Source organism: Zootermopsis nevadensis, unplaced genomic scaffold, assembly GCF_977971745.1.
Source record: "Zootermopsis nevadensis isolate Lab colony 2312 unplaced genomic scaffold, Znev_1.0 Znev_ptg000021l, whole genome shotgun sequence".
Classification (NCBI taxonomy): domain Eukaryota; kingdom Metazoa; phylum Arthropoda; class Insecta; order Blattodea; family Termopsidae; genus Zootermopsis; species Zootermopsis nevadensis.
The window spans coordinates 13,344,037-13,369,963 of record NW_028259153.1 but is presented as its reverse complement, the minus strand read 5'-3'; the positions used below and the strand labels follow the sequence as shown (position 1 = coordinate 13,369,963).

General features: G+C 41.0%; 1 protein-coding gene and 1 non-coding gene across 5 annotated transcripts in view; both read right to left on the bottom strand.

Moving 5' to 3' along the window:
* Window positions 1–25,927, bottom strand: part of LOC110841338 (uncharacterized) — a 97,774-nt gene that overhangs the window by 67,272 nt on the left and 4,575 nt on the right. The window lies entirely within an intron of this gene.
* TRNAK-UUU (transfer RNA lysine (anticodon UUU)) lies at window positions 21,094–21,166 on the bottom strand. Its single transcript has one exon. It is a non-coding gene; the product is annotated as a tRNA-Lys (tRNA).

Sequence of the window (25,927 nt, the reverse complement as noted above, 5' to 3'; positions counted from 1 at the left end):
CTCTCAGCAACCGACATTTCCAAGTGCATGAAATGAACGCAGATTGTTTGCCAGAAACGACTCAAAAGGATTTTAATGAGCGAACAATAAATATCGCTGAGATAATATTTTCACCTGTATGGGCCCACTGTAACATCCTACTTCTGTGGAACCAGCCGGTTTACGTGAAAATGAAGCAGCAGCTGTCACTTTGTGATAAAGAACGCCGTCTTACTTTTAATCAAGAAAGTGAAATATTTGGCGTTTCCGGACATGCTGTAGGTGTGTGAGCGCGGATGTGGGCTTCCATCTGAAATATCGTTTAGGAATGATCTTCCTTCAGTGTTTTAAGCAGAAAAATGTGTCACTTCGTCGCTTTTCATAAGCATCCTATTTTTAACCAAGGAAGCGTTCCAGAAAACCTTCAGCTTTAGGCTTCGAATAACCTGCAAAAAAGGTGCTATACATTCTGTACATGTTTTCGACCAGAAAATCTCACTGCCCTCTCTTGTTCAACCTGTCCAAAACATGTTGACCACTAATCTCGAGATGGCACTTGTCAATACACATAGTACAACAGGTCCTATGCAAACATTCAGGGAACTATTAGCACGTTCGTAAACCTGGTGCCTTTATGGCGCAAGGCCGTTCACCTACATGAACTGTTAATATTTCCAAGACCTTAGGTTGACAGCAAATATGTAGCCACCAAATGCAAAGTTTAAGACGTACTAGTTGCGGGTAACCTTGGCCCGAGGGCTTATTTCAAGGTCAAAACATTAAAAACATCAATATTTACTTAACACTAAGATACCGAAAAGTTGATGGCAAAGAGGAAGCGAGAAATTCCTCGCTGTCGTTCTTCCATCCATAACATTCAAACGAGAATAAAACTGTATTCCAAATTATAGCATTGGTCTTCATATTCATTTAATAGATACAAACACAGTAATGGGGTAGCTTACAAGTAATATCGGTTTCATAAACAACAGATTTGAACTCGCAACAAACAATAACATCAACAATAATCAGGTGATGAAAACACTGTAAATAAAGCAACTGATAATTCTGAATGGGCCTACTCGCTGTCTTCCGACTACGTAAACTATAAGGTTCATGCACCTCGCAGATTTCTGTGTTGTCTTCATGAGAATAACAACATTTGTAAATCTGAGGATTACGAATTCTGTTTTCGTGCCAGGGCCAAGGAGACTGCAGTTCACGTGAATTTAGAACGGGGACAACTCTTGTCAGTAACGTAATTGGCGACCGGGTTCCAATTCCCATCAGGGGCAAGATTTTACTCTTCCCCAGGAGAAATCAGCTAAAGTGTGAAGCTGATTACTAGTTTCAACGTTCAGAATTCGTAGAAATTTATCATTTCTTCTTCGGGAGGCCGTTTCACAAGGCTGATTAACTTCTCAGCTAACCATTTATTTCTCTACCCTAATTACTTCCAACGAAGCTGTGGAGTCATCGACTTTCTTTCTCTCGACACATCGAATAAGGAAGGGCATCATTTGACGTTTCACACGCTGACGCACGGGCATGATCGAAACACAACAACCTTGTTTTTCCCTGCATATTAGCCAAATGTGAAGTAACGAGACGTAGAGGTGCCTTGCATCCGCTGACTTTCCTGAAGAAGTCAAATAAATGTCGCCTTGCAATACGCAACCCACTTTCATGTTCCGATTCCTGCAAACGGCCTAAAGAAATTAATGATCTGAAGACTAAAGACAGGTGCTCAAACAGTTGGGCTACATGCCACTCATCAAAGTAAGGTAAATCGATCCCATGCACTAGATATCTTGTTTATTTAATAGCACTGTATCAACCGCAAGGGTTTATACAGCATCGCTTGAGAAGGAACAACATGGTTGTTAAATGCAACTTCGAACAGTGCGTGTTGCGATTCTAATCTGCATTCTTGCAAAGCTAAACATATTGCATTTAGTTAAATAATGATGGAATCTAGAATGTTTATGATAAAAGGCGTACATCTAAACGAGATACACATGTTACGCCAAGTGGTAATCTTTTATAAGAAGAGACGTTTGGGGACAAAATAATAACAGTTCGGTATGAGTTTCAGGGGCAACCAACGGACCCAAATTTCACAAAATTTCGTTCGGCCGTTCTCTAGTAGAACCAATGGTTCATATGGCCAATGACATGCGGTGGCTCCTTCTCGACTGATAAACGCCACAGACAGACAGACAGAACGTCCCCATAAAGTGTTCGTGATTCACGCTGAAGCGCAAAGAACATCCGATGAAATTGTGCCGATGCAAGACTCTATAATTTAAATGGAACAAGAACCCATTACATCGCGTGATCGCTTGTCAACTCACACACAAGAGGAACCACACTGTTTTTATTGAGCACACCTGCGCAGTGACGTCACATTACATCAATCAGTTCCCAGAAGCCCCAAGGCCGTAAGAGCACATTAAAATACACTTCGGCTGTTGATAATCACTCCGGTGTTCAAATTCCTCACGGTTATGAAACAGTCGGGGAACACCTGTGCTTATGGACGCATAAAATAAACATGGATCTTAGGTACGAATATAGGGCGAGAAGCTATGGAATGACTTACCTGACTCAGGAAAGGGTTATTCGCGAGCTCTTGAGAACCTTCGAGTTCCTTAACGGCAGGGAATTTAACTACCCAGCTAGCTAGAGCTTACGCTCGCGGCAAGAGTAACAAAATCTGGCTAGGTGGAACTGGCTAACGACGGACTTTAGTTGATCGGTTTTGGTGTGTTCAAGTGTAGGGAGTACCACTGTACAACAGCAAAATAAAAATCTGTTTTCTAAGAGAAGGGATAATACGGTTAATATGAACCCTAAGATCGCATTTACACTTTTCCAAGTACTTTTCCTATGAACTTGGCTTTTGGCAATCTCTCGTCCTATGTCGTCCACTGCTATTCCAACTGAACACCTCGCGCTGTAAAACAACACGATTCCTGGTTAAGATTTATTCTAGCCAGAGACAGAACCATCTAATAGATCAACTGTTCACGAGTTCTTGCTACGGTTATCAGTAAACAACCAGGAATCAAAATGTAGGCTCTGAAAAACGCGTTAATATACAACTGCTGAAGTAATAAGCTTGGTATAGTCGCAATCGCGAACAATTGTGTCCAGAACTCCGACTCCAGCTCAGTGTTTTTGACCACTGTAGCACTGAACGTCGAGTCTCCAAAGACAATACAAGAACGTATCATATGCAGCAGCCACGAGTTTCTTGCAGCCTCTCCATCACAGCCTACCTCTAAAACAATGAGTCGTGGTGACAATCATTTAACTAACATATGACATGGAAATAAATTCACTGCAAAAGCTTTGCTGAAGTTCAGTTCTTGATGCATGCTTTCTCCTGAATCACGCATTTTCTGAGAGTCGCGAATAGCCACACCAGTTACTGGCGACTGATGCAGAACCCATCATAATGGACACGTTACATAACATCCTGCCACTGAAATGGTATCTGCACATGTGATTACGGATAAAAGAAAGAAATCTATCGCTGAAGCATGAACCTCAGACTTTTCCAACAGAATAATAACAACTTTCAGAACGGATAAAAACGGAGAAAAAAGTAACTCATTGGCCATTTTAATTCGTTCGATTTTTTATGGGTCCATAGGGGATATTTCGAAGTGACGGGAGGCTGGCGAACCTCGAAAAAAAGTCTGTTGTTTAAAAAAACACGTTAAATAACCAGGCAAGAATTTATGACTGCCAAAATATGAAGGAATAGCGTTAATAATAACTGAGTACCATATTCCAGAGCCTTGGTGGTGTTCTCAGGATACTGAGACATGCTCTGAACCGAATACGAAGCGGGACCTTCATCACTACCTCACGTCTATCGGTCAAGGCGCAAGGACAGACATTCAATAAGACGACTGAGCTTACGTAAATGCAATATGAGACTGTTACGAATCAAGCCCCGATGCCCCACGACGCGTGGGAATACAGGGTTACATGCCGCGAGGCAATTATCAACACCAATACAACGTTCTGAAGGCTAAAAGGCAGTTCGGGAAATTCCAGTATTGTTGAAACGAACTACGTGATTTCCAGTAGGATGTTACAGAAAGATTCCGAAAATTAGATTAATATACGATCTCATGGAAAAAGACTACTACGGAAGTTAGCGTTGATGGCAAAGATAATATTAAAATTGACGTCGAAGTTGGATGTGAAATACAAACGTTGATAAATCTGGCTCAGGATAGGGCAATGACAGATTTAAGATACTTCAGGCACCTTTTTAATAGCTGAGTAACTATCAACTTTTGTTCTGTAACATGTATTAAAAGACTGGCATTTTAATGGTTAGTTGGCTGGATGTTTGGTTGTGATTTTAGTGTGAAACGATGGACCTTTATAAAAGCACTGTTTTATAAGGAAAGGAAGCTGGAGCAAATGAATGACTATCATTGTGAAAATCAAGTGTTACAATAGACTGGCCAGATCAATGAATGAAAGAAAATCATCGAAACATGAAGTGTAACACCAAAAACGGGCATTTCACAATAGTGTAAAATGTGTGAAAACAAAAAGGCCTGTAAAAAGTGGCGATGCTTCAACATGAAAAACAAAAACTGGGAACACATCGGGACGATACGCTACGCTAATGAAAGAAAACAAGTTACTGAGAACACAATCAGAAGACTGTCATTGTTGCTTAGCCATGACGACTAAGCCACTTAAGCGGACGCTGCGCAGGAGAAACGTTGCCAGAGGCTGTTTAGTTTAAAATATTCAAAACCTCGCACCAATGATTGATTAGAGCATAAAGTTTTTGTCTTACTGGGCAAATGCGTTCAATGAACGCATTATGAAAACTGTCAGTCACCCCAAACCTACCAAATTACTGAACGGATTTCTTCGAAAACTGCTGCTAACCGTCTGCAATGTAAGATGCGGCCGAATTTGATTTTTGCCTCACTCATACTTCACATCAAAATCTACCGGAAGTTTATCATCTTCCTCACGAACAGCCAAACGTAAAAAGTAGTACGAAAAAAATACAGACAAAATTTCTGTAGCTTGTGTGTGAAATATTCTTCCACAAGGCACAAACTTTGCGAAATGGAAGGAAAAAAAGCAAGCTTTATCTTTACCACTGACAAGTTTCGTCAACTATGCAGTGAAATATCTACGTGACCGGGCAGCCTGGCAACGGAATGGGCGACTTCAGTCCGCAAGGGCTCGAACTTTTTCCATTCGTCTCGAAACCCAAGTTTTACGAGGTACCGCTCTGCAGAGTCGAGAAAATGAAAACAATGCGACTACGTAACAAGTACAAAGCAGTCACTTAAGCCTGTAAATGAGTGTGACTGGGCGACCTCGCTGGATCTAACAACTGTAATTATTCTTTCACTACTCGACAGACCGCTTGGCGTCGTAACTGAAGGACTGCGAGACAGGGGGGCGCCTGACTTACCGACCGGCACGTCTACAATAGCCTGAATCATGGCCGATTTCCAAATGCAAACACACAGCACTAGGGCTTGGTGCCACAACCTGAGGCACTGCTGAATCATAGGAGTGGAAACGCGCCTTTGCTTGTGACATACCGCTGGTACCATGTCTAACATTTTAACATTTTATATAAACATACTTCAAAGTTCCTTAGCGAAATTATTACTAATGTATTTTGATGCATAAACAGGATCTGATGATGACATGGAACGGAAGCCCAAAACATGTAAATTTTGACAATGATATATCACACAGGGCTATTTTAAAATATAAGTAGTACTATTTGGCTCCAAAAACAAAACAATCTAGTGGGCATGTGTACTACAAGGCAAGCTTCTAATAAATTAAGCAGCCAACTGTTAATAAAACTAACCATCCCAGCTGTTAACAAACTAAGCAGTGAAACTGCTAACAAACAAAACAGCCAAGCAACAAACCAATTACGAGGTTCAGCACCGCTAATATCAGAGCCGACAGTGCACAGAATCATGAACTGGCTGTATTCACGTCATTTATCAGTCTGCTTCCAACCATCTATTGTAATATTATCTTCCAACTTCTTTGTTCACATATTTGAGTTATAATACATGTCCCGCCAAAATTATGCAAAGTATTACAGAAATAAAAGTCAGTAACAGAAAGATTTAAAATTTCATATAATATAACAGAAATATAAAAATGTATTTTAATAGTCCTTCTCTACGCAAAACAACAAAGCCTTGCTGAATACGCGAAAGTCCGTGACGTACTGCATACAAAGCGTAGCCTCCGATATGACTACGAAGGCCGCGTAACTGGAGGTCACCTCGAACACAACCTTATCTTTAAAAACAGACTCGACGATAACTCTTCACATTACAGGCAACACTGGGTATTTCCACATCTGAATATGTAGTAATCATAGCAGCAGTGCCCTCGTGGACCGCAGTTTCCAATCCCGCTCAGGGAACAGATGCGTGTCTGCGTTTTCTGTTGTCCTGTGGCGGTAGGATCGGAAGCGCCCGGCGAATGAAATAAAGCCCAATAAAAAACAGTCCGGTCCGAGAAATTTTTCAGATAAAAACGCCATTTCACAGTTTTTACTTTGACAGACGATGCTTACAAAAAATGTTTCAATTCAACTCCATGGAGCCATCACCTTCATGCGAAGCTGAAAGTCGGTCAGCTACTCTTTGCCCCTTTTATGGGAACGATGGTTCACCATCACCGGCTCCTATCCTCAGCAAGATATATCCAGACCACATCCTCGCATCTGCTTTCCTTAGGACTCATTTTAATATTATCCTACCGCCTAAGCCTCTTCCTTTCACAAAAATAAAGAGTAATTAAAATTGAACTTAAGAAGCAAAGCAACTTTTGCGATGCCCAGTTTATTATTTCCATTCCAGATTCGATTTAATGAGCTTCTGTAACAACCCGATGACACAAAACACATAATAGTATATTGCGTCCGAACTATTTATTAGTAATGCAATCAAGCTACAGAATTTTTCTCGTGAGGCTCTCGGGCCAACTAACAATTTGATAATGTTCCATCCGAATAGGAGAAAAAAACTCCTCCCTGGCTTGTGTGTCCCCAATGTCTGTCAACAGGCCTACATCAAGCCAAGGCAAAGGATGCAAATGTGCACAATTAATTTGTATGTGTCGTCCAAACTTTCCACGTCTTGTGTCTATAAATTTGTGACAGCTCATCTCCCGGGTTCTGAGAATTCGCGGGTCACATAACTCGCATGCGGCCCAATTCCACAGTCGAACAGTTCAAAACATCGCAGAAAAGGAATTTCCAAACTAACGAAATGCAACTAGGCAACCTGGCACTACGCCATGAAGGCGATGGGTTATCGGAGGTACAGGTCCACCAATTCTCCTTGACACTAGATGGAAATGAGTGTGATCAGCTTAACGCCATGGCTGCTTTACCGTCGGGAAATACTGGATAGGTGATTGGGTGCATTCTTTATTACAACTGTAAAATGCAAATTACTACTAGGCGAGGTACCTCTTGATTTCTAGAAGCAGAGCCTGCACACAACTGTTTCCTTTCTAATTCACCGTCCACAATGATGCAAGTAGGTAAGCGCCGTTAAATAAACTATTAAGTGAAAATAACACATTATAAAGCTCCTCTTTCGATTTCATTCTGAAATTTCTTACTTTCCCGGTTTGAAATTCAGACAGTATTGAGGTTTATATCGACTTTCCTCAGTGTCTCCCAAGGAAATGTCGGGAGAGTACCTCAAAATAGGTCAAGGGAGCTCCCTCCAATCCATTGGTTAGATTCGTATCACTCTCATTCGACGTTATAATTACAACTCAAGCTGCTGACAGGGCAGTTAAGGTCACACAATTTGTATCGTCCCAGTTCTGAGTGACAGCAGCCAAATCTAATAATAATCTCAAACTACATTCTTACACACTACCCCCACCCGCCATACCTTCTCGAAGCGTTTAACAAAACCAGGACTTCACGGTGCAGAGCCCTCGTCTGGAAGCTGACAGTCGCTCCGACAGTATAAGAATATCCCATCTCTTACGGAACCACTACGTTTTCTTCACAATAGCCATCCACCAGTCCCTATCCTGATCCAGATCAATTCCAGTCCATACCTTTTTCTGAAAAGCTATAAGCTACAATTTAATGTTATCATCCCACCAACGCCTAGTATTTCCTATGATAGTTTCAAATTTAGCATTCGAAGTAACTACGTTTTAAATTATGCTAGGAATGCTTTCCCACTCGACAGCGGCATTCACTGTCCACCGCGTTCTTCTGGGAATCAGACTGCGCTATATCATAAATGGAGTTACAGTGGCTAGTCGTGTGATACAATGACCACGCTAGTGACGGGGCCTTTTAACTCCAACGCCTGGAGTACACGAAAAGCTCACATCCCGCATATGACGCCACACTGGTGGCCAAATGTCATCTACACACGCCATAGTTAAAGAATTAACAACCAACTGCATCCATAATAATTTACAATAATATCATAATTTCTGTTCACTGCACAATGCAAACTACTGAAAGCATTCTGCATACAATCAACAAATTTGACTAAGCAGCTCATGTGTGAATCAAAAAAGGGTGCCTATCCCCTAAATTGTGCGTTTTCTAAGTAAGGAGTGCGTGACTCATTAATAATGTTGTAACTCCTGACCTTTCTGATACATCTGGCAACGAAACTGGAGAGATAAATCAAGCGTTACACACTATTTCTGGACCTCTGTCCCGAATTCCACTTAACATTCTAAACACAGCACTCAAAAATAGCTGGAATGAATTAACGAAGAAATCATTCGAGGCCAAAACAACACTAGAGTACGATTTTAAAAACCACTATAATTCTTCACGAGTACTGCAAAAGTACACTGCACATACTGCTAAGTTGCACAGAGGTGACGTAAGTTTACCATCTTGAGGCTCGTGCGCAGACGATCACACAATCAAATAACACTGCATTTTATTATTTCTTTTAGTTATTAGAGAGAGTCTATTTCTGGAAAATAGTTACTATCCACATACGCTACATATTCCATGTTCAAACTGTCAGATAGGCTACACGCTCAAAGCCTCTCACCGCCGCAATGTTTTAACTGTTGACTTTCAAATCCTATTTAACGCGCATTTTGTAGGCATGTTCATGACTTTCATACTTAAGTTAAAAAGATTTATTTCGTTGTTGCTACCAAACTGAAAGATAAAGCTCTGCATACAGAGACGGAAATGTAGTAAACAATGATTGCATGACCACAACCAAAATCTTCACTGCCATCAGAACTTCAAATGTTACATAAAAGCTACAACATTTATTCGTACGGCCGCCATGTTATGGTTTCACATTTTGCAAAACCTGCCTCAACAAATATTGAATTTTTTCAGCGATCTATTATTATGCATAACTTTAGGACAATACAATTTGTGGCGGTAGTGTCGCTCCCACTACACAAGTTTGCACAACCGTCATGCTTCTTTCGTCGATTATAGGAAGTTAATGAACATGGGTTATGTGACCTCCGATGGTACCAACAGAACCGTAATCACACAAGTCTGTTTCCTTACGAAAGGAAAGTCAACTAAAATGATCAGTTGTGAACGCAAATGTTGCTGACGGGAGAAAGAGGCATATAAATTATTCTATAAACACGAAGTTAATTTATGGGGTATTTAACGACACTGTATCTGCTTTGGAGAAAAATATTCGAAGTATAAAAGATAAACAAATAAGGTAAGCTTCTGACTGTGGGGACTGCGGAAACACATTTCAGGTGTTTTGTACGACAATCGAAATTGTAACATCTGAATATAAGATGACCGCGATACCGCTTTGTTAATATATTCAGTTCCATGATGATGGTTACTATTTCACAAGACTAAACATAAAGTCTCTTGTTTATGAGATGGTCACGCTACCACGTTCACTTGTGGAATATTTTGAAACAAACTACTGCAAAGCAATTTTCCTGTCTGTAATTATAGTTATGATGGCAAAGGCCCAAGGGAGTTAAGAAATCGCATTAATCAACCGTACCACAACCACAAGAAGTTCTGGAAAGGTCTCATGACCCCCGCTTTCGTTCAAACCCTTCCGTCTGATTAAAGAGGCCAGTAGGAACAGGGCACAATTATAAACTGGCTTTACGCAACTTGATAATTATTCCGTGAACAATGTTTCAAAGCCCGATTTCAACACTTCGTCCCACCACGCTGTTTAGAACTTCTTACATAATAATGTACTTTTCGTATAAAATCTGTACGTATGTTTATCTTCACAAAAATGTCACACGCCAACATGCAGCAAAATGTAAAAAGGGCTTTGTTCGACCGCCACGTTGTTCAAACAGACGAGAAAAGTCTTAAAAGTTGCGCATGTTTCAACATCTTCTAAACTGCAGATTCTTCCTCTAAACGACTACTGTCGCTTCTACGAAAGAAATTCTAGAGAAACAGAGTTCGGTGATCATTAATGAAATGCCAACTTTTCCTAAGTCAGTCAAATGACCAAGTTTTTAAAGAATGTAACAAATACATGACCAATCACAAGCCTGATGTACTTCCTTACGACTCAATTACATTACGCGATTTTACTCGCTACTCGCCGGCGAATTCACTCCCCTAGGAGTTTGCGTGTCGTCAGTGAGTTCGCTTGTCCAATTAAAATGGTCTAGTTAAGTAGCGTAATGATTTTCTCACACACCTGCAGTTTTCTTTTTAAAATGTCTCAAGAACTACTTCAAGTGGGCATTTTATTCTGCGCTGTTATTCTTTACATCATATCTCATTTCATTTGTCGATCTGTGACTTGCATGTACGCTCACCACCCACACTCCAATCACAAATAGATCTTGGTAACTACACCACGCGGAAATTACAAGTTAAGCTTCTGGTAAGTTCACTAAAGTTATGAGAACTAAAGGGAAGAGCTTGACGAGCAAGAGAAGTCACAGGCCTAAGTTGTATCAGAATACACGGCAGGCCACGAACAACAGAAGCCCTTTGTTTCAATTCTCTGAATGCTGACAATATGCGAAGCTAGCATTTCTAGTGGAATGTGAAGAATTTTCAAGATGGGGAATTCTTTTAAAATAGACACCTAGATGTCCAAGTGCTCTCTAATCTGAACCCAATGAACACGAAAAACGACGGCAAAATGTAGGCCTACATAGCTAGAGTTTACGTCTCCATGAATATCACCATAAGTGTATGACCCACCTATATTCCTATGTGCCTCATATTAATATGAAATGTATTCAGCAAAACAAAATTACACGCTCGATTTTCACGTGTGTGAATGTTACTACAGCCACGACCAAAGCAGATTTGTGAATAAGGTGATGACAGAAGATGGCTGTCTTCTAGGTTGTTGCGCCGTGCAGTCTCCGAAGTTTCAGAGGTCCTAGATGCCTCAATCATCAGGGCGATCTGAAACTTCGATAAACTTCTAACAGACTACACGGCGCACCAACCCAGAAAACAGCCATCTTCAAACGCACCGCCGTGAAAACCTCAAATCCTACAGGGCGATGATACTTCGTGTTCTTTAAAAACAAGACATTTGTATTCCAGCTGAGGAACAGTAACTACTCTCACAAGACCTTGTGCAGCGCAGTTACGTGTCGTCGCTTAATGTTCTCGTCTGTGAGGTCACGGTCCGATGAGTGACAGGGTCAAAGCGGGCAGAATAGCTTTTGGGTTGGGCTCTCCTCCGTTACACCCCTGGAGCCCCACAACTTCTAGCACCGCGATAATCCCAAACTGCAATGCTGGAGAGTCAGGCACCAAATATGTCCGGTATCTCCATGCAACACGAACGAGGTCAATGCTGCCAGCTGCCCTATTTGGCTTGTATCACGCAAATAAAACGTTCTCTACAAGCCACCAGGAAATGAAGTTTCACAGATAAGCAAGAAAAATACTGTTTATAAACATGGCCTCTGTTGTGTTGCATCCCCATATGTTCTTCACGTTCACTCAATGCAAATTCAAATCACCAATGGCATTTCCTTTCCTTCCATCGTTCACAATTATTCTTCCTTTCAAAGCTACATAACGTCTACCATGGGTTCTCTAACATATCAGATCGAGGACCGCATTAAACCTTTTATTATCAACTCGCGGGCTGCGGGGTTACAAAAGATGAAAATTTATTTAAAATGCATACTAATTTATTACAAATGTTACTAACTTGCAATTTCGAATAGGCTCACATACTCAATACCTGTCTTTATCTAAATTAGTCGTCAGTTAGATATCGGACACTGCGTATGCCACATTAATCTTTAAATGTCACATTTAATTTATTTTCTTGCGATTCGCACGCATCCCTAAATAATTCTTGATTTGACGTTCCTCACCGAGCTAGAAGCTGCTCACAGCGAGATACTACGAAATACTGACGTTGCTAAAACACGTTTTCTGATAACAGGTAGTTGACACAGCATCACCGAAAGTGCACGCGGGCCGTACAAAACACATCGGTGGGCCGCTGGTTGATAACCCCTGTCTTACGCAATGCCGGAACATCCTTCTGATTGTCAGCTCTCACTCATAGGAAGGAAGTCGCAGGAAGTGGAGAACATCGATTACAGTTTGCGGTTGTCACATTCTGTCTCTTGATGTGGGTATACTTAAACATCATGAGGACTTGCAATCATTGAACATGCATGAACATCAGATACTGAGTTTAATCAGCGTATGTAGCAAAAAAAATCGTATCGGAACGACACTTAATATCTGATCAATTCTGGCTTTTATCTCCGAAAACTGTATGATAACAGTTGCTACATTCAACGGGTTCTAATTCCGACACACAGAATGAAGCAATGGGTCATACTGGTATACGAGTCGCACCACTTCAAATTCCGGTCTGCAACTGGCCAGGCTGAAGTTTCACGTGGTTTTCTACAGTCCAACCATGACCTACTCACTATTCATTCCAATTCCCAGAGCATAGCCATCACCTCTCATCATGGTGACTAATCCAAGGAGCTGACGCAAAATTACCTTGATCCAAAATGACTGGACCCCGAAGTAAATCTAGCCTTTGGTTAGTGGCATACAGCACTCTCGGTCACAAAACTACTCTCCTGTTAGCGTTGAACATCAGCCGAGGTAGTGCGTAATGGCAGAAGAAACTGGGTTCGTCACACACCTACATATTTATTGAAATCAAGCTTAAATGAGGTCACGAGTTCTTCATTCTCAGTACGTGCGCCTTCTGCAGGTCAGATCGACTCTTATTATCGATTTAACTTATTCTGCATGTAAAAACCATAACTGTATGCCGCAATTCAAAGATTCACTTCATAATGAAACGATCTTTATATCTATAATATGAGCTGTCGCTCGAATCTCCGTGCTCTTAACCTCTTCAAATGACAAATGGCAACATCTGACAAACAAAAAAGCCGAACTTTAAAACTGCATTGCTCATTCCCCACATCACTGTTCCTTATGAATATTTCTACGCGGGGTCTAAAGCGACAGCTCCTACTAAAAGCGCCCATTCTTCGGGGCAGGTACAACTACAATGAACGAGCTGATGACCCAGTCCTACCTCGTGACGTGATCTGGAATGCGTAGAGCAGAGGTTCGTAGCCTTACAAACATCTCGGACATTAAAGGTCCCACTAACTTCCTATCGCAAACAACCGTGCTCAACAATCTTGTGAACAAATTTAATCCCTTACTGAATTAATTGTTCACTTAAAATATCATAACCCCGACGTACACAACACATGAGCGGCAACATTCAGCTCGTAGGCTAAGAAACCGCTGAAAGAAACCCATCTCTGCGTTCCCTACACGTCTTCATGGCGTGATGTTGAGGCAGCATCGCCGTGACAATGGGCAACTTCTCTGCCCTCCCCGTTAAGCGTGTAGTCTAAACGATGTCTTCCAAGGGTTTCTTTATACGGGATTTTTGTCATCCCTATGCTATAACAATCTATTATTAACATCATCAGTACTGGATCCCAAGGGAATCGACTAAGAAGGTTCGGATTGGATTCGTATGGCTCAGGATACAGACTGCAGTGGCAGGATCTCGCAGACACGGTAATTAACAACTTTGTGCCATAAAAGGCGTCAGGAACGCTGTTAAAAAGTTAGGCTTTGTTGTTCGTCAAGTGTTATCATTTGTCATCTGAAGAGGTTAAGAGCACAGAGATCAGAGCGACTGCTCATATTACAGCTATAAAAAGCTGGGGACATATTCAACTGTTTGGTCTTTTGTCTTCCCGTTTAAACACATTGGCATTAAGAGTACACAAAACTACTAGTAGTTTTTTTCTCGGGCTCACACTCTAAGTAAAGAACACAGATTAGATGTTTGCGAACAGTGTTGAAGAGAGAATATTTTGACCTAAGACTAGGGACGTTACAGGAGGCTCAGAAAGAACCATAATTTGTAATATTCACCAAATATTACTAGGCTGATCAAAGAGACATATGGCGCATGCATCATGCAAGGGATTGACAAGAAATGATACAAAATGTTGGTTTGGAAACCGAAGGGAACATACCACTTGGAAGGCAAAGGCGTAGGTGGGAGAACTATAAAGGAGTATGTGGACTCGAATCATCTGGCTCAGCACAGAGCCCCATTGGAGGGCTCTTGTGAATACGGCAATAGTTCCGAAAGGGATGGGCAATTTCTGAACTAGCTGGATAACTGTTGGCTTCTGATGAATGATTCTGCTACATAGAATTAGATTCATTTGGTTTGTGGCAATACAGAAGCTGATGCTGAATGTACGAGATGTAAAGATCAAAGAAGCCTTTGACTTTGCGTGCAGCATTCTAATAATCAGCGAGGTGGGGCAACCATGTAATGAGAACAAGACTAAGAGCGAGGTCAGAATAAGCAAAGAAGGAAAGCGTAAATGCCAAAAAATAGGACAAAAGGAGGTCAGCAGATTCTGTTGGATAACTGAAAAGTTTCACTTCGTGTACGACACGAGCAATGACGCCTGTCAGATCGCACTGAGAACGTTGTGACGAAGGAACTTTTGTGGAACCAAAGGGACTGGCGCGTCCTTATGCACGTGAAACACGAGAACGTGAGACGCCAGCCCGAGAAAGAAGCAACAAGATAACTGAAAATATGGGGGCACTGAGTGGAGCATCTGAACAGCATCGCGGAAATTACGTAAAACTGTAACTGGCGAGGAAGAAGAGACGTTGGTAGACCGGAAATCTGAGTGACAAAATAAATAGAGCTGGAACAGGTTCAAGTACAGTATGTATGCAATCGAGTTCACATCGGAATGCATCAACGAACTCATCGCTTCCCATATACTTTATTTATTAACCTGGATCTCTGATTACCACAGAGTTAGTCAGGGCAAGCATCCCTCTCCTTAGATAGCGATAGGTTCGTGAAAATGGTCCCAATCATTCTAACTTCTTACGGGTGGCAACGCATACGGTAACACGAGTCTCAGTTCAGAACGCGAAATACGTAACTAATTACGCAGTACTATGGGCTAAAATTATGTAAAGTACGATAACGGTTGCCGTGTGGTGTAGTCACTTCCTGTGGTAGATATAGCCCATAGCAACAAGCTGCAGGAAACGTGAGTCACGCCTTTTCAGCGTAAATGTCACGCCACTTCAAGGCAGTGCATCAGAATTCCAGTTATTGGTTTTAAATAATGTTCCTGAACAGGAACAGCCTATAACCTATCTACTTGCGTCATACTCGAAGTATTAGTGTACCAAATATCCTCCTCCCCCGAAATAACATCTCACTGTGGCACAACACACGTGAATTTTCCCCTTCTCATTATTCAAAATGGCCGTTCATTTTGCGAGCCAAAGAAAACCCACAGGCCTAAAAGCACTTCACGTGAACCCCCTGAGGCTACTGTCCCGTAAAGTATGAGGGTACAACCTGAATTCCGCTGGCCGGTGTTTTCCGCGTGTATGCGTTTCTTACGCGAAGCAGGTAAATGTCCGTCCGCATGTTTCGTCTCCCAAACAATGAAAAGGAATACATGATCTTAAATTAGTTAACGTTTATTCCAAATGTAAAATATGTACTGTGTCGAACTGGAGGTTGATTGTGAACGATGATTTATAAACTACGTTAACGCTCGGTCATCAGTGTCAAATTTGAACTCGGGACCTAACGAATACGACGTATGAGTACCAGCCATTACACCTACACGTTAGGTGCTGTTCAAAGAAATTGCATTAAATTAAAAAGTTGACTTTACAAAAACTCTAATCGAACTGTAACAAATTTCTAACTAAAGAATGCATAAAACAAAATATGAAACTGGCAAAACTGTTCCGCGCAACACTTGATGGAACCACTTTTCGATATGCAGACCTTGAAATTAGACCTTCGAGGACAAGCTATTCCTGGGTCGGCAAGTGCAACGTTTTCAGAAACGCTGGGAAACGTTCTACAATCAATGCCGAAATCCTAGCAGATATGCTACAACGGCCCGATCCCCCATTGTAGCTGAACTTCATAAGGATTTTATAACCTCTGTAACAGAGATCAGAGCCCTTCATCCGCCAAATAATTTTAAATCGTAAAAGAAGATTTTTTTCAGATTTAAGTAAAATGTTCAAAACATATGTCAAATGTCAGTGTATATACGGTAAAAACGTTACTGCTCCAGTTCACACACTATCGGAGAATACTTATGCAACCTCTATCAGCAGGTTTTGCCATACGATTTCCTGTTTCGTGCGCTGCTAGCGACTTCTGTCGGTGAATCGCAAAATCAAGTCAATCTGTCGTTACCTGTTCAGCCATCAGATTACTTGCGCAAATCAACGCGAGTTATTTAACGACACTGTCTCGCTTGCATACACTATATGGGGTCGAATTACGTAAGCACGGAATGAACTTGAGCATATCTGTGAATAAATGGTCGCTGTCTATTTATTACGCCTCGGCAAAATGTAAACAAAGAAAACCCGAGTCAGAACAGCAATTTCGGCGACTAAAATTCGAAACCTCCCAAATAAATGTAAACACATACTTTTCCCTATTGTTTTCAATTACTGTTATTCTTTGAGGTTGCATTTCCACTTGTTACTACCCAATCAATATTCTCAAACCCAATGTATTAATATAAATGTCAAAGCGGCGTATTTAAGAATTCCCGACAAAAACTATGCGTGCATTTCTCATTTTCCCATGAGTGCAAAATGCCCAGTCTACTTCATCCTCCTTGAATTGAAAACCATGGCAATATGTGGCAAAGAGCTCTGATTATTAAGCTCCTTCCGATGCAATCTTGTCCAATCTACTGAACAATTTTTTTTAGCACAGCTTTGATAACACCTTCAATGTGTTATGTGAGCATGACATACTAAGTTTCACACCCATATAAAGCAATGTATAAATTCTGAGCCAGTACTTGGTACAGAAGGAAATGTGCCAAAAACATTTTAATCTTTGCATTTTCAGACTATAGACAATGGTCAATAAACACGGCATGTAGACGAACGCGTGGGGGTGGGGGGGAAACAGCTGATCTTTGCGCCTGGCAACACCGACAGCAACATGCTTGGAACAGTTCGGTAAAATGGTTACAGAGTGCAGTACTGTATCTCGACTCCTCTGCTGCCATCTAGCAAGCAACGTCCAATATTCAAGATGATACCGCTGCGACATCTACCCACCGAAAGGTAAAGTAATTACCAAACACATTTCACTTTGAACGTGTGCAGCGCTCTCCACCATCGCTGTGCAACTTCACGGAGATGATTGCCGTCGTTCAGGCTGTTAAGATTCCAAACCTGTACGGAATTCCGAAGTTCTTTGGCGTGCTCACGAGACACCTGTTCCGATCCATACATTAAATAGCTACGTATCCATTCGCCCCATTCTCAAAGATCCGCTTCAATCTTTGTCGACTGCCCCCAGTACGCCTCACGACACGGTAACAAGGGATGTACTTCAATTCATATTTACAGCTGTATGATCTTGTTAGAAATCCGAATATTGAAGTTCACTGGAAACTACCGAGCCAGTTTAATCCAGTTCACATCTTCACGCGTTTTTAGCTTTCCAGCTGCATCAGGCCTCTCTTTGTTTTCCAACCAAATATTTTCCCATGAGTGATATATGTTCCGCCCATTTCACCCATCATGACTAGATTACTCTAACAGCCGACTTTGTGAAACTACTCTCATATGATTTTTTCCAATCCCGTTTTACAACATTTCTTGTTCACACTGTTTTCCTCAGCACTTGGTGAAAAGAAATCTGAAAAAACGTAGAACGAATATTGCTTCAGGATATCGGAAACAAATTCTGATAAGCCACAAGAAAAGAGAGATGTGTACAAAGGTCCAACAACGGAATAGTGGGAAAGCGACAATAAAGATCTTGACGGGACCTTGGCCTAAACAGCGATAAATATTTCAGTTACCACACATGAAAGAACTATGTCTGTGCCATAAATTATGTGTATATTTAGCAAACAGGATTACGTTGTACTGAGGCTTGTGGTATAAATCTTTGAGATACGGTTGGTGTATATATTATGAAGTGTTCCATTTAAATTAAAGCTTAGAGAATATATATATATTTTCTTTTCCAGATCTGACAAGGGCAGGTCAAGGTAATGAGGCTATAAACATCAGAGAAACTAAACATAATTATAATATGCGGCTTTTGCAGTAAGCTGCAGACATTAAGCTAATGAAGATTCCGAAAAGATTACCCGCTGCGCCCTTTAAATATAAAAATTGCCAATGATGTACGAAGAATGTTACTGATGAAGAAAATTTAAATCTTAATGATTAATTCTTGCAGTTGATCTTAATGGGACAGATATCAGGTAAATGTATCGGTAGTACAGAATCCTAACCTCCGGAAAAAGGAGATTATCAATAAAAATTCTGGACAGAAACTTCATTCATCAAAACATTTCAACCATGTGCGGTCCCTAACACAAAGGAAGGGCAAATATCGAATTCCGCCCACGAGCCCGCTCTCAAATCGTCGGCGTAAATAATTTAGTTCGCAAGACGCCTGGGATCTTTCCATACATGCACACTGAAAGCAATAAGAAACTTGGTGACAGTGCGATCAGGCAAGGTTAGGAAGACGGTAAATACAAAGCTGCTGTAAATTTACTTATGCTATAATGACAATTACTACTTTAGAAAACAGCTAAGATGGCAAAAGTTTTTGAAGTGAAAAACATCAGGCGCTGTTATAATTTACTCTTCTAATTTCGTCACGAACCTCATCATTCTTCTACATTTTCTGAAACTGACGTGACTTTAGGTAATGGAATCATTTGTACACACACAAAACAAAATACAGTAAATGGAGCAGCACTTATAAGTAGCGAAGGAGTAATATGCGCCAGGGTATAATTTAACAGGGGCACGGCCCGGCAAACCCCCCCCCCCCCGATTACGGAGGCCATCAGCTGAAGTGATCTCCCCCCCCCCCCCATGCCGCAGAGGCCTAGAGCCGAAACGGCCCCTCCCTCTCTGGGTTCAAACCCCAGGGATCCAACCAACCAAATTCTTTTGAATAGTCGAGGCTCCCGCCACGACGAAACCCTGTTAGCGTTAGGAAAATTTCCGTTTTTTAGTTTAAGACCGTGTACCATATCCAGCAATACGCCTCGTGCGCAGGTATGGTGTCACCTAGGTAGGGACGATGCTTGCGCTTGCGCAGAACTCCGCCCTTAGTTAGCTTGTTGGTTGGTTGGTTAGTAATATGAGTCCAATTGCCCTTTCTGAATTTATTACACATGATACAAACTAGTCCTAACATAACTCAGAAGAGACAGACTTCCGTGATTAACAACCGTTTACATCAACGCTTACCTGACTTACTATGACGCATATAAGTGATTTTTTAAAACATCCCCGAAATAACATGCCAGAGAAGCAAACGGGTCCATTATCAACAACACTCCGAAACACCGGGCAATGACGCTGTAACCATGGTGATATTAGAAAAGCTTGCCTGAAGGATACGCGATCAATACGCTTCCTGGGGGGACAGTATTTACAAATTTTCTCATTTCCGCAGGTCTGTCTCGACAGCAGCGTGACTTCAGGGGCCGCATCGTTGGCAGGCTTTCTACCCGGAGATTGTCCGGCAAAACATTCACAGGATGTTGGCTTTGTAAGGACGGCCGACACATCTCGCCGTTATGCTTTTCTTTTTTCTGGGATTCTGTGAAGAATTGTGCGCTTCGATACGCTACGAAAAAGCAAGAATACGTTTTCGCTGTCGCCCTCTTGACGCCATGCCCCAAACCACTGTTTCCAAATCAGTGGTACTCCTACAGCCGGTCAGCGAATTCTAGTCAAAGTCAATACTATACGCTTTACTATACAGGTGCAAGCAGAATTTTAAAACCAGCTACGTTTATTTTTTGTTTCATTTTAACAACGAAACAGACTGCCTTTCCCTGCCAGGAACAGAACCCAAGTCTTCAACTTGCAAACTGACCTACATGGCTCTTCTCATTAAGTAAGTCACGATTATTGTTCTTTCCGTAAGAAACCGGTCGGAAATAACGGGATATTTCTGATATATTATTTCGCATGTCCTGCAGCACAGTTTATAATTGCGGGTGTAAAATGAAACTAATGTGATCTTACTTCGGTTTTAATATCACTCTGAATTTTATAACAAATGCATTCATGTTGAGGAATACTAGTTAATAAGATTTAATAAATTTGCAGCGCCATATATACTGCAAAGTGAGACATACAAAAATACCCGATGGTGTTTTACTGAGCCAAACAATAATGTTTGGGAAACACCGTCGTAAAGCACGGAAATAGAAACCCGATAGCTAAACGCCGCTATGCTCACACCCGTCACTGAATAAGATCCTGGGCTACAGCGACCCACAACCTACTTCCCTATTTCCACTTCCGTCTGTGTTCAACGTGGCCACATGCCAAGACGTTTTCCGCACGAACTCTCAAAACCACAGCCTACCTGTTACATAAAAACTGAGTAACACCACTCTCAGACATACTGAATTTTGAACAATAAAATTGATACAAATGTCTCGAGCACACGTGGTAGAAATTTTTTTAAACGTTTCTGTAGAACAAATGCCAGGAAACAAAGTAAAAAATATTATAAAAAAAAAAAAATACGCCCGAACAGGGACTCGAACCCTGGACCCTTAGGTTAAAAGCCTAATGCTCTACCGACTGAGCTATCCGGGCTACACACAAAACCTACCCCAACATACCGTAGCAAAGTTATGCGCGAGCAGTCTTCTGTTTTTAGACTTAAGATCCACGTTGGAGTCTAATTCAACCAGGAAGCCCAACAGATAGGTTTTCATGTCTTCCCTTTGTACATATTTCGACAATGGACGTCAAAAAAAATTGTTCATAAATCCTCATTATTCGACAACAGATTGAGGGTTTTTTTGAGAGCGGATGGAGAATAACGTATGAGGAGCTTAAGAGTTTGTATTGTTGAGAAAATATTATAACAGTGATAAAATGAACAAGATTGGCGAAGAATGTAGCAATGATGGGAGAGATAATGCGCACATAATTTTAACCGAAAAACCTTAATATTTGGAGACTTAGACATAGATCGAAGAATATTACAAAAATTAATCTTAAGATACAGACTATGAGGGTGTGGACTGGATTCATCCGGTTCAGAACAGGTATCAGTGACGAGCAATTGTAAACACAATAATAAATAGGCTGGAAATGTCTGACTACTACCTTTAAGTAAGACCATATAGTTAGTTAATTGGCACTACATATTTCACTCATGTAGTTTACCAATTTTCATACGATCAGCCGTGTTTCGAGGACATCGATTAAGTTATATTTGAGTTTTACGTAAACGATGGGTTTTAGTGACCGATAAAGACCAAACTGAACATAGTTCAAAACTGTCATGGTAGTACGACCCGACGACAACCGCAAATGACTACTGTTTGATAATTTGATACAAAAAGGAAAACAATAAAGAATAAACGGCGTTGTTACTACTATACTATACTACTACTACTACTACTACTACTACTACTACTACTACTACTACTACTGCTGCTGCTGCTGCTGCTGCTGCTGCTGCTGCTGCTACTACTACCACCACCACGACTACGACTTTCGCTATCTGGTAGTTATTTATAACTTAGGACCATTGCCGAGATACTTCGGAGCACCTCTACTGAATGTATTTAATATTATTACTATTTTTGTCATTTTACGGGGTAGTTACATTTATAACACAAGGCCATACCTCCTGCTTCAGGTGCATCTTTATACGCGCATACATTCCAACCCGAATGAAGTTTATGTATGCTCCATTCCCAGCATGTCGGTTCTTTGCGTTATCGAATGTTTTGTTGTGTTATTACTGACGATTCTGAACGTACCAAGCAATGAAATTATTTCTAAATACGACGTACCAGCAATCCAGATATGCCTCGTAAATGACGACGTATTCTCGAGACACGTGCTAGCCTTCAGATGATGGCCTCGAGTAGTCTCTGCTATTTACAGGCAGCAATCTACGTTGTTTTCGCGAGCAAGAGGGGTTCCGCCTGTATGCACTGTCAATAAGTTGTGGCAAAGTTCAAGCAGGCCTACTTAGAAAACCAGTCACAAACATACACATCGACATGAAGATATTCATGACGCAGTTAGGAGCAGATTAAATTCTGTGAATATGTACAAAGCATTCATTCAGAACTTTTCTCTCTTCGTCTCCTGTCTAAATTGAAACATACTAAACTACATTTTGACACGTTCCTTTTTTTCCATGTAAATCCGTTCAGCTATTCTCGAGTTCTTAAAGGGGGTGAACTAATATACAAGGAGCAACTAATAATAGCGTTTCTGCAACTTTTAGTTGCGAATGCGTCTAAAGAAGGCTGTTAAATAAAGATGCACATAGGACAGAACAGCCTCAGGTTCGAGTCAAAAGGTGATGGACCTTCAGCTTCCAAATGAGTCGGGCGTTTCTTGTTCTGCTTAACAGCCAGAAAGTGTTGACAGTGGTCTGGACTGTGATACCGTGACACTGCGTAAATTAAACTCATAATGGGGAGGCCAAGTCTGTCCGATCACCTGCATGAAATAACGTCCTGAAGATCTACACGAAAAGTTGTACACAGAAACTAAATTTGATTCTTATCGGCACAATATAATCCCTACTTCAAGCTACATAAAGTTAAAATAGAACTTGAAGTTTCTCGACATACTACAACTTTATTTGAAACATGTTTATGCATGTAAATACGTATAAAACGAGCAAACAACTTAAAACGCGTGCTTTACCGTCTTCGATAAACAAACATCAATACTTATGAAGAACGAAATATCGTAAAGAATGTATTTAAAACTGTCTGGACTGCTCGGGAAGGGGACGCTTCCACTAATACATCACGATAGCTATAAATAATTACAGACAAATGAAGTTCAGTCCCCGCATCCTACATCTGTTCCCGTTATCTAGCCTGCAACTGTGACGTCACGCCATTCATTGGAACGCGTCGACACAACACCAAGGTCAAGATATATTACCTGTCTGTAACATGATGGCTACATTCCCTTATCAGTATCCGTACTTAAATCAAATTTTCCAATTCAGATCAGCGATGTTCAAGTTCGTAAACAAGTCATCATAATCACATGAAATGTCAGAATATGTAAGGAGTCACCAAGTTTCGTTCTTTCCCCCCCCCCACAATAAACTCAGTATGGAAACGTTTACAAGTCCAACGACTGAAGGTCCGAACATATTTTAGAACATCCACATAAAAGCTTTACTTAAAACGATGCACAACACTTCCCCCCCCCCAAAAAAAAAAATCGGCATACCCTGAATACAATCATTAACTACGCCCAACAATAGAAGCTCTTGATAAGTTTCAGAACATTCACGTCGTATTCGTGTTCAGGACATATCACATTCGACACGGGGGCCAGTATATCTGGAGAATATTTTCGTGAGGACTTTACCAGAATTGGTTTTTGTTTGCTGAACTTTAGAACATACCTCCTTGCACTGGCAAATTGTGAATTAATTCAGGAACAGAAGTGGACTGAATAAGTTGTGGCCTATTGTAAGGTGCTTTCCTAGCATGTATTTTGATGGGTCAGGAGAAAATCACGAAAGGGGTTTACTGTTTTTTTTCCCCAAACATTTATATAAATATGATTATATAATTAAGACATGAGCTTAAGAATGAAGTGCTCGTTTTTTGCATTTTCAATATTAAATACAGGCACCGAAAGCAGCAATCTGCGTTGTGCCTTTTATGCATGCTATAACCCTTTAATCTGTTACCGAAGATAAATTCTCCAATTCGAAGGCACAGACCTACAAACCCTCGTTCAAACCTGTTCACACCTTCCCTACCTACGTTTTCAATTTTCTCTTTTGATATTACCTTACCACCTACGCATCTCTCCTTTAAGCCTTTCCAGTCAATGCTTCATTCATTCATTCTTATTCCTCCCACGCGTTCTACATGTACTGTCATAATAATATATTTTATTTAACCACCCTTCAGCGAAGACTCAAATTATGAAAATCCTGGTACGTTGTGGCACAATTCGTAGGCCTGCAATCTATTTTACGAAGTCAGATTACCCAATGGCACGCCACCTTACGTGGCCTCGGCTTCCATTTTTTCAACTGGAATTCAGTCTGACATCTCCGGAAATAAGCGTAAAAAAACAAACAATGCAATATCACGGGAAAACATTTCAACGTAGATTATTAAAGTACTTCAGCCGAAATTCTGATGGATTTTGGTTATTTAACAACACTGCAACAACGGCTGAGGCTGGCTGACCTCAAATTACTTCAATATTGCGTACGGTGAAAAGGCAATTACTGCAAAACACTAGTGGCCTAATTCGGGGCGTGTAGAAAAAAAGAAAAGAAAAGAAAAGAAAAACACCAAAGTCGGCATCAAGGGCTCTCCACTAAATGTCAACACATTCGTTCAAACTGAATATTTTTAACTCCAGACATGTTTTTAAATTATCTACTGGCATAAAAGACACACTATGTGATGTGTTTGCTGTTGATTTGCTGTTAGTAATTATGTCAGTGTCTGCCGCGAATGCACTTGAGAGGTATCGGGTTCTCACGCGACGGGAAGCTTGAAAATGATGACTGTCTTCTGGGATGTTTCGCCGTGTACGTGGCACAACATCCGAGAAGGCAGTCATCTTAAAAGAGTATATGTTTGATGGAATTAAAATCATGAATAAGTGTCGGATGGAGTTACTTGTCTCGACGACCTTCACAATAATTAAAGCCAACCTACATAATGTACTGCAAACGGTTCATCTGGAACTGTTCCATCGACAGTGGCCTTTTAACAATTACGGTTCTGTTACTGCTGCAATTTTCATACATTATCCACTCACTCACTCACACTCAAAACAGCCACAGACACACACACACAGTTCTGGTCACGGAAAATTCAGTTCATGATGGTGTTATTAGAGCAGCTGATTATCCGGCTTATCAAAAATACGTATTTAATGATATCCAAAGCTTCATTACCGTCACAATAAAAGCCCACCAAAGGCACCTATAATGAGCCAGCTATTATTACATTCACTTCACTCGTTCATAACCTGTCCTCCACAAGCCATTGTAATGTGCCCCCATCTTCATTCAATCCCCTAAAGTGGTCTCTTCCTCAGTTTCCACCCAAAATACTGTATGCATCTGCTGTTCTCTCGCCCATGTCATTAGTCTTACAACAAAGCTCAACATTCTAACCTCGTGCTCAGAATTTTCATACCATAATCAAACGCAAATGTTTGAATGCATATCTCAGATGGGTTCAAAATTAAAGAAAATGAATGTAAGGGTGCAGAATGGATTCATGTGGCCCAGTGTCGGTACCAGTTGTGGAGTTATGTGTACAGGTTAACGACTTGTGGATTCAGGCTGTATTTCTAGAGCAATGCTAGGTCGGCTATACAAAC